The sequence below is a fragment of the Adiantum capillus-veneris genome, chromosome 9, assembly GCF_014529385.1.
Source record: "Adiantum capillus-veneris isolate H3 chromosome 9, ASM1452938v2, whole genome shotgun sequence".
In the NCBI taxonomy this organism is placed as follows: domain Eukaryota; kingdom Viridiplantae; phylum Streptophyta; class Polypodiopsida; order Polypodiales; family Pteridaceae; genus Adiantum; species Adiantum capillus-veneris.
The window spans coordinates 55,355,108-55,366,006 of NC_140939.1; positions in this window are offsets into that span (position 1 = coordinate 55,355,108).

A 10,899-nucleotide genomic window follows, 5' to 3' on the forward strand; every position below is an offset into this window, starting at 1 on the left:
ATTTGCGAATGGAGGAAGGTGCTTCCATGAATGCGCATTTGAATGAGTTCAATACAATTTTCAGCCAACTTGCTACGCAGGAAATTACGTTTGAGGAAAATGTAAAAGCTATGTTTTTACTTGTCACGTTGCCTGAGTCATGGGACACATTTAGGACAGCCATAAGTAACTCGGTTCCTGCGAATGAGTTGACAAGTACTAATGTGGAGTCTAGTCTTCTCACGGAAGAGATTAATCGAAAGAATAATGCAAGTAGTAAGTCTTCTAGTACAATGGTTGTCAGAGGCAGGACTATGGACAAGTATAAGTCCAACAGGGGTAAATCTAGAAGCAAGTCCCGTGCAGGCACAAGTAAAAAGGATGTGGAATGTTTCCATTGTGGTAGAAAAGGCCATTTCAAAAAGGATTGCTACAAGTGGAAAAGGGAAAATGGAGATGGTAAGAAGAAAGACCATGATGCTAAGGACAAGCCTAAATCCAATGTCAAGATTGAGGAGTTAAATGCAACACAGGGAGAGTGTAGCTCTCAAGATGACCATGTATGTGCTCCGACTAGTGCTACTAGTGAAGAGCTTGGTGATGTGTTGCTTGCATCCTATTTTGATGACGCTTTTCTTCTCACTCATGAGCGTAGTATGCCTATGGATTGGGTCATTGACAGTGGTGCTTCTTTTCACGTTACGCCTCATAGGTCGTGGTTTCATGACTATGATGCTTCGAGCACAGGTACTGTCAGGATTGTCGATGGGCGTTCTATGCAGATTCATGGCATTGGGGATATTCATTTGGCTATGCAAAACTCTACTACGTTTGTCTTGCAGCGTGTGCGTCATGTGCCGGCTCTTGCAAAAAGCTTGATTAGTGTGGGTCAGTTGGATTCACTTGGTTTCAATGTATCTTTTGGTGATGGAGGTTGGAAGATCACTAAGGGCAGCTTTGTTTTGGTTAAAGGTGCTAAGAGGAATACGTTGTATTCCCTTTGTGTAGCTAGTGTGGCTGATCACATTGTGGGGATCACTGAGCAACCTCCTGCTTCTTTATGGCATCAACGTTTGGGACATATGTCACTGAAAGGTTTGAAGTTGTTGGCACGTGCGGATTACATTCCCGTTTCAGATTTTGGTGGTTTTGAGTTTTGTGAGCATTGCCTTTATGGTCGACATGCTCGGTCTTCTCATAAGAAGAGTGTTCCACACAGATCTTTGGAAAAGCTAGCTTTGGTGCATAGTGATGTATGTGAGCCGATGCCCAATGCTTCTCTTGGAGGTGCTATGTACTTTGTTACGTTCATTGATGATGCTAGCAGGAAGGTATGGGCATACCCCATTCGTAAGAAGGATATGGTGTTTGATATATTTAAGCAATGGTTGGCTCTTGTTGAGAACCAATCAGGTTGTAAGTTGAAGTGCTTACGTACAGACAATGGGGGTGAATTTATGTCTCATGCTTTCACAACATTATGTGTTGAGAAGGGTATACGGCGCGAGCTTAGTGCTCCCTATACACCTCCTCAAAATGGTGTGGCAGAGCGCATGAACAGGACTATACAGGAAAAAGTCCGTAGTATGCTTTCTATGGCTGGTTTGTCAAATGGATTTTGGGCTGAAGCTGTTGCCACTTCTGTGCATTTGATAAATCGTTCACCTAGTGCTCCTTTGGGCTTCAAAGTGCCTGAAGAGGTATGGACAGGTTTGCCACCTTCGTATGGTCACCTTCGTGTTTTTGGCTGTGAAGCTTATGTACATGTACCTAAGGCAAAGCGCAGCAAATTGGATCCAAAGAGCAAGAGATGTATCTTCTTGGGTTATGGTAGCTCTGGTGAGATGGGTTATCGATTGTGGGATCCTATTGACAGGAAGATTGTGCGCAGCCATGATGTTGTTTTTCATGAGGACTCTATGTATAGAGCATCACCGCGAACGGTTGAGGTTCGGCGTGTGATATTTGAGGAGGATGGACATCGGTATGATGGTCCCATGGCTGCTCGTGGGCAGCCCATTGACCCTCAAGTGGCAGATCAGCCCTTGTTGGGAGATCATGTAGATGTGGGACAGCCAGATCAGCCCTTGTTGGGAGATCATGTAGATGTGGGACAGCCAGATGCACCTCCTGCACAGTCTTTGAGGCGTTCAGAGCGGCGTGCAAGACAGCCTCAGCGTTTTGTGCCTTCTATGGATTATGTATTGTTGACTGATTGCGGGGAGCCATCATGTTATGATGAGGCCATGTCTAGTGTTGACAAGCTCAAGTGGGAGCAGGCTATGCAGTCAGAGATGGATTCGTTGATCCAAAATGAAACGTGGGAGCTTACTCCTTTGTCAAAGGGTAAGAAGGCACTACCATGCAAGTGGGTTTACAAGATAAAATTGTGTTCAATGGATGCAAAGCCTAGGTACAAAGCAAGGCTTGTGGCTAAAGGATTCAAGCAACAGAAGGACATTGATTTTGACGAGATCTTCTCCCCAGTGGTGAAGATGTCTACTTTGCGTATGTTGTTTGCCTTGGTAGCTACAGAAGACATGGAGTTGAAGCAAATGGATGTAAAGACAGCTTTCTTACATCCGGACTTGCACGAGGATTTGTACATGGAGCAACCAAGTGGGTTTGTTATTCATGGTTCAAAGAAGATGGTATGCCGGCTTCTTAAGACCTTGTATGGGCTGAAGCAATCATCTCGTGAATGGTATCGTAAGCTTGATGCATTCATGAGTTCATTGGGCTATGTACGCAGTTATGAGGACCCATGCCTCTATACTTGCAAGGCTGCAGATGGTAGTCTTATTGTTTTGGTTTTGTATGTGGATGACATGCTGATCGCAGGGAAGTGTATTTCTGATGTGGATGCCTTGAAACATAGGCTACATGAGACCTTTTCCATGAAGGATCTTGGGGATGCCAGTCATATTTTGGGTATGCGGATCACTCGTGATCATTCTCGCAAGATGCTCTTTCTTAGTCAGAAAGAGTACATTGACAGGGTGCTTGAGCGTTTTCATATGGAGGGGGGGAAGGCCATTAGTACCCCGTTACCTCCATATGTAAAACTCAGCCATGATGACTGCCCTCAGACAGATTTGGAGACTACAGAGATGTCTCAGATTCCCTATGCGTCAGCTGTTGGTTCCTTGATGTATGCCATGGTGGCTACGCGTCCAGATCTTGCTCATGCAGTTGGTGTGGTTAGCAGGTACATGTCTAACCCGGGCAAGCGTCATTGGGATGCAGTGAGAGGTATTCTCAGATACTTGAGAGGGACTTCAGAGTTGTCCCTATGTTATGGTGAGAAGGATATGTTTGTTTGCGGATATACAGATTCAGACTATGCAGGGTCAGTGGACTCGAGGAAGTCTACTAGCGGCTATGTGTTCACAGTTGCAGGTGGACCGGTTTCGTGGGCATCACGTTTACAGCCATGCGTTGCTTTGAGCACTACAGAGGCTGAATATATGGCTGCCACTGAGGCTGCCAAGGAGGCCGTATGGCTCTCACGACTAGTGGGAGATCTTGGTATGGCTTGTGATGCTCCGATTCTACATTGTGATAGCCAGAGTGCCATAGCGTTGGCACGGAATCCTGTCTTCCATGCAAAGACAAAGCACATTGAGGTGAGGTATCACTTCATACGAGAGGTGCTAGAGGACAAGCGCATAGAGCTTGTCAAGGTACACACTGACGATAACACTGCTGATCTACTCACGAAGTCATTAGCCTCACAGCGGTTTGCACACTGTAGATCGCTGATGGGTATGGCTTGACTTCTTTTTGTTGTACTTTGGCCACTTTAAAGGCACACTGCCTTTAAGTGGGAGATTGTTGGGTTAAAGGCCCGTGTGCCCGGCTGCCCGTTGTTCAGCCGCCCATGTACAGCCATTCATTTACTCATTCATAATAAATATACTCACAACTACACATTGTAGTGTGTGAGTACCGCCCCGCCACACACTGCGTCTATCTCCTTCTTCGTGTTGGCTCTATGTGTGTGTGCTCTCCGATCCCTACACGCATTGTTGAACCAAGGTCAAGCCCCAACAACGTGGGTCCAATTCAAACAACTTTTTGCGCCTGCATGGTTGACAAACACTTTTGAAGTGGATGTGATGACGGAATGGCACGAGTTGAATGCTAAACAGTGTGCAGATCTAGAAGAGTACAATAAACGGTTTTGGGCCGCACTGTTGCCAGTCACCACTTACAGGTTTGTGCCATTGTCAGAACAGATTGAGAAGTATTGTTGCAAGTTTCCCACGAAAATTAGGGACTATTGCACAAAGACTACTGTCATGAATATGTTTCAGTTGATAGAGAATGCAAGGGTGGCCAGTAATCTGTCGAAGGGAGATTCCGATGGATTTAATAGCCACAAGAAAGGGTCCCAGGGCAAACAGTTTTCAGCCAAGGGCAATGTTGCAGCAAAGCCTTCTGAGTTTCCTGCAAAGAAGCTCTCCACTGAAGAAGCTAATACGTCCAAGAAGCAGTCTAAATCTTCTTCGGAACGAGGACAAGGACAAAAAAGGCATTTTTCTGGAAAAACTTTTCAAGAAAGGAAAGCTCTTAGGGAGGCCAAGAAATGCTACATTTGTGAACAGGAAGGACATTTTGCAAATGAGTGCCCACAGAAGAAGTCACAGGATAAGGATGACAAGTCAGACCATAAAGGGAAGAAGCCAAAGCCGAGTGCAGGACTTGTTCCAGATTTGGTTGGAGACCAGCCAAACACAGATGCCACGGAGCTGTGCAGAGCTTGGGGCAAAGTTAGAGACCAGACAGTGCTGGTTTTCTTTGATCCAGGAGCCCGTGCAAATTTCATACCACCAGAATTGGCATCAAAGTTGGGCATTCGTGCAGAGGAGATGGGTATGACAGGCGAAGCAGGTTTGGCATGCCCAGGACATTCAGAGCCTGTTACTCCCATTCTGGGAAAGCTTCGTCTGCACATTCAGAGTTATGTCGATGCGGAAGAGTTTCATATTATGCCGCTTGAGGGTTGTGATGTGTTATTGGGTATCCCATGGTGTTACAGGTTGCATGCTATGGTGGATACTTACAACAAAAAGATTACCCTTGTACATAGAGGAAAGACTCATGTCCTTGATGTAAAGCTTAAAGCCGAGTCTGTTCCAGTTGTTTCTGCTTCTGCTATTTCATCTGTAATAAAGAATCATCTTTCTGCGTACTTGATCTTTGCAAAAGAAGTACCTCAAGTTGTATCTAATTTGTCTACCTTAGATAAAGACAGGTCAACTTTTTTGAGTGGTTTCAGTGATTGTTTTTCGGACTCTTTGCTGGGGGAGTTACCTCCTGAGAGACCTGAGGATCATACTATAGATCTTGTGCCAGGTTCTAGTCCACCGAATAGACCACCATACAGGGTTAGTGAAGCCCAGCAGAAAGAGATTATGGGTTAGGTCAACGAGCTTTTAGAGAAGGGGCTGATTCAACCCAGTTCATCCCCTTTTTGTTCGCCTGTACTCTTAGTGCAGAAGAAGGATGGTTCATGGCGCATGTGCATTGACTATCGCGCCTTGAATAAGAATACCATCAAGAACAGGTTCCCCATACCGAGGATAGATGACATTCTTGATCGGCTTGAGGGAGCGTCATTGTTTACAAGAATAGACCTAAAGAGCGGGTACCATCAGATACGCATTAGACCAGAAGATGTCCATAAGACTGCGTTCAGGACAACATTTGGTCTCTATGAGTTTCTTGTCATGCCATTTGGTCTCACAAATGCTCCTGCCACATTTAATAGAATGATGGACAGAATTTTTAGACCACATAGAAACTTCGTGGGTACCTTCTTTGATGACATGATTGTCTACTCAAAGTCTGAAGAGGAGCATAGGGATCACTTGACTGCAGTTTTCAATGAGTTACGTAAGAACAGGCTACTCATTAATGCGAACAAAAGTGAGTTCTTTTTGCAAGAAATTCACTTTCTTGGGCACATTGTTTCAAAGGATGGGGTACGCATGGATCCCGCTAAAGTGGAAGCAATTAGGTCATGGCCAGACTTGAAGTCCGTACATGACATTCAAAGCTTTCTAGGCTTATGTTCCTATTACAGGAGGTTCATCCGAAATTTTGTTGAGATTGCTTCTCCACTCCATGCACTGCAAGGAAAAGGAGTTACTTTCAAGTGGACAGCCAAGGAAATTTTAGCGTTCAAACACTTGAAAGAGAAGCTGACTTCAAATCCGGTAATTATTTTGCCAGATCTTTCTAAACCTTTTGTGGTTCAATGTGATGCGTGTGGCCATAGTCTTGGTGCAGTTCTAATGCAGAATGGCCGAGTAGTCGCATATGAGAGCAGAATTCTTTTGAAGACTGAAAGGAACTTGCAAGTCTATGAGAAAGAATTGCTGGCAGTAATTCATGCTCTCACTAGTTGGAAACACTATTTGCTAGGGACTGATTTTGTTGTCCAAACGGATCATCAAACCTTGCGATATTTTCTTACACAGACGAAGTTGTCTGAGAAGCACATGCGATGGGCAAACATCTTGTCAATGTTCCATTTTCAGATTGTGCATGTGCAAGGGAAAAAGAACGTGGTGGTTGATGCGTTGTCACGAAAGCCCCAAATTTCAGCAATGTCAATTCCGTACCATTGTGAACTAGACGAAATGAAGACACAATATGCTGAAGATTCAGATTTTGCAAGGATCTATGACCAGCTTGTTGATGGGCAACATCATGAGCACTATATGCTTAAGAATGACTTTCTCATGATGCATGGAAAGTTATGCGGTACTAAGCAGTTACGGCCAAAGATTTTGATGGAAAGTCATGCTCCACCTTATGCTGGGCATCGTGGAATTGATGCAACAGTGAAAGGGGTTGAGGCATTCTTCTATTGGCCAGCTTTGCGTCAAGATGTTGACACATTTGTAAGATCATGCTTAGTATGACAAAAAGTCAAATTTGACAGACAAAAGCAACCGGGATTGTTGCAGCCATTGCCGATCCCTAATAGGCCATGGGAAAGTATAGCAATGGACTTTATCTTTGATCTTCCAAGGACGCAAACAGGAAATGATGGGATTTGGACTATCATTTGTAGGTTTAGTAAGCAGGCCCATTTCATTCCTGTTAGGAAGAAGATAAAGCCAGAACACATGGTCAAGATATTCATGAGCAATATCTTTAAATATCATGGGATGCCTTAGTCAATTGTCAGTGACAGGGATCCACGTATGACGAGTCTTTTCTAGAAGGCATTGTTTGAGAACATGGGCACTACGATCAAGTTCTCTTCTTCGTTTCATCCGCAAACTGATGGACAGTCAGAAGAGGCAAATTCTACTGTCTTGGACCTACTCAAATGTTATGTCTCAGAGCACAAGGCAACTTGGGAACACCATCTCCCATTGGTTGAATATGCTTACAATAACACTGTGCATACATCAATAGGTAAGGCACCATTTGAGATAGTGGAAGGAGGAAGGAAAGTCCCACCCATTTTGCAGACTAAGGACAAGATATTTGAGGCAGACAAGTATGTGCAAGATATGGATGAAACATACAGGAATATAAAGATTGCTCTTGAGAAAACTCAGGCTAAGCAAAAGAAAGCTGCTGATCGTCACCGTCGTGAACTTGTATTTTCACTTGGTGATTGGGTACTTTTGCGCTTTGAAAAGGCCAGGTTAAGAAAAAGGAAAGGCAAGGAACGCTTGTTTCCTAAGCTCAGTATGCGAAATTATGGTCCTTTTCAGATTTCAGAAAAGATCAGCGATGTAGCTTACAGGTTAAAGCTACCAGAAGGCTGGAAAATACATAATGCTTTTCATGTCAGCCTTCTAAGGCCCTTTGTTGGTGATGTACCAGAGAATATGCTTGATGAGGAACAACCTGAAGTGGAAGAATTGGATGAAATCCTTGTTCCTGAACAGATATTGGCACATAAAGAAAGAAAGGTTAGAGGAAAAGTTGCAAGACGCTATTTGGTGAAGTTCAAGAACTATCCATCATTAGATGCCAAATGGATGGAAGAGTCTGAATTGCTTGATTCACCTCAGCTATTGCAATTGTATCTTGAAGCCTTTCAAATGGAACCCACAGTGACTTGATGCAACTTTTTTGGAGCAAGGCAAGAGCATGGTTCATGATGCTCAAGAGAGTAGTTAAGCAATTGTATCTACTCTTTCCATACATAATTTAGCTAGAGAAGTTTGTGCTCAAGAGTACACTAGAAGACTTCTATGCTTGATATATGTGTCGTAGCCAGGTTGGTGGGATTGTTTAATCGTCCAACGCTACATTTCCGGAAGCATGTATATCTTGGATTCCCATCATAGAATATATGTGATATCAGGAGATATCTGCATGTATTATTCGATGCAAGCAAGGTCGCTTGCAATATTTCAAGGGTGGGGTGTGTCACCAGGAGGTGTATTTTTCCTGTTGCCTTCCGTAAATAAGTATTAGATATATTTATTTTATTTTTACTTATTTGTCCCAAACCCTTGAAAAGGTGCAAGTGGACATTGCATGGCCAGTGTGAAACGGCTGCAGCCAAATGGGTTTCTCACATCGGGGATCTAGGTCGGTCAGACAGGGACTGCCCGGGTCAGTTAGCACTGAATTCTGATGAGTATGGAAGCTCGTGTGGGCCAAACTGGAATTTGGGCCACTCGTCAAGTCACTGCAACTTTATAAGTTGAAAGGGGCCAGTAAATTAACCCACATTGTAGATGGTGGTCAAATGGTAGTCTTCAATGATGGTCAGGAAACCGATAGGGACGCCATGGAAGCATCTCCTAAAATTTAGGGAACTACTATTTTTGACCAGAAAATGTGTTCGCGTCATTAGCTCTGGAATGACAAGAGGAACATTTTATTGCTCTGCTGCCAAGTCAACTGACGCACCAGTTGAGATATTTTTAGCAGGGAAAGCCCAAACTCGAAAACTGGGCGACATGTCAGCCTGTGAGCGATTCTGCCACTCTGGGAGGCAAAAACGAGCTGCATATCAACAAAGGGGGCACCATTTTTAGCCTCAGGTGGATTGTAGCAGGTACAAAAGCTATGGAATGCTTACCTTGCCCTCTATGCACAGTATGGTGACGGGAGTGATGCCCCGCACGCTACATACTGCTCTCTTTCTCCCCTACGTACAGTATGTTATGCCCCGTAAGTGGGCTTCTCATTTGACCTATGTACAGTTCTGGGGGTTTATGCGCGTTTGCCAAGGCAAGAGCCTTCTGAACAGGAACCAAATTAGCTAATTGCTAATCCCCCACAAGTATGCACAGTTCCATCACGAAAGATTGCGAGTTTGGAGAGTTTTCTCGCGTGAAAACTCGTCCAATTCACAGGGGAACTGTCCCATTGCGTGCGGGAGCCCTTGGGACACGCGTAGGCGTGTTCGCTCCGCTAAAAACGATCCGAAACAGGGAATTACAGCCTGCTGTGTTTTTCTGCAGGTTTAGGGTTTCGCACCTTAACTGCAAGGGAACATCGGGGGAGCCTCGTGAGAGCCTTGGGATGCGTGTACAGGCTTTTGGGTTCCCGGCAGTGAAAAACAGAGAATTACAGCCCGCTGAATTTCTGTGACAGCTCACCAGAAAGCTTCCAGATATCGAGGGAATCCGTCCTAAACAGGTGTTTTTGACCTACAGGAGTTTTTGCGCCATTATGCTGTCGAAATCCGTTCGAAAACCTGCGTTTTCAGCCCTCGCCAGGTTTGAAGCTTTGTGAAAGCTTGTGCTAAGTGGTCTGATCCTCTACCTTAATTTGAATAAAGAAATACCGAAAGGGGCGCCAGTCTTTGGGGCCTACAGGGTGTCGGTCTCGTGTGCGCAGTGACATTCTAGTCGCTCGACGCAACTGTGTTCTCTTCCCTTCTCAGTGCTCTGTGTAAAGTTAACAGGTAATTGAAATAGTACCGTCCTCTACGTTGTACGGGCCGGTTATAAAAATAGTGGGTGAAAGGAGACCTCCTTGATGTTAGTAGCAAATTGATTAATATGTGTGTTAAGTGCGTCTTGCTTTCAAAAGCATGCGAGTTGTTTGACAAACTTCCAGTATGTATTGCTTGCTCATGGACAACGTTGATTGCAGGTTACGGAGAACAAGAGCAGGGTAAGGAATTATTTAAGTGTTTTGATCAGATGCAACTTTGTAATAGCAATATGATATGTATGCTACATGCCTCTTGATGCCCGATGATCTAGGTAGTGACTATACAGCTGATGCCTTATGGAGAACAAGAGCAGGGTAAGGAATTATTTAAGTGTTTTGATCAGATGCAACTTTGTAATAGCAATATGATATGTATGCTACATGCCTCTTGATGCCCGATGATCTAGGTAGTGACTATACAGCTGATGCCTTATGGAAGCTTGTTTTTTTTTTCTTTTTGACCCTCGAGGGGTATGCTACAACACATTGTTAAACAAGCAGTGATTAGGAAAATAGACAGATGTTGGCACATGTCGGAGGATGTGCAGGTTTAGAGGGGGTGGATGTCGCATAGTTGCGCGTTCATGCTCGGAAAAAGATGGGAAAACTGCTCTTAATGTATGCATATAATTGCAAGTACTTTGACTAATATGAATGCCTATCATGATGATATCCTAAAAGGCCGGAAGGTTATTGATCACTGTCTTGTATGGAGTCTCGTGCCTTGGAATGCATTAGTTATTGCAGTATATGCTCACTAGAGCTATGTGATTAAACTCTTGAGACTCTTATTATCAGAGAATAGATGCAAACGAGAGGCTTGCTGCAAATGCAGCATAACAATGTTTTGGTCAAAATATATAAGAATACAACGTCTTCAGTAATAGTTTAGGGGGATTGTTTATTAAAAATGTGATGCATTTAAAAGAAAGCGGTGTCAATCCGAGCTAGGTGGGGAGAAGAAAAGACGAAAATAGAAAGGAGAACAGTCGG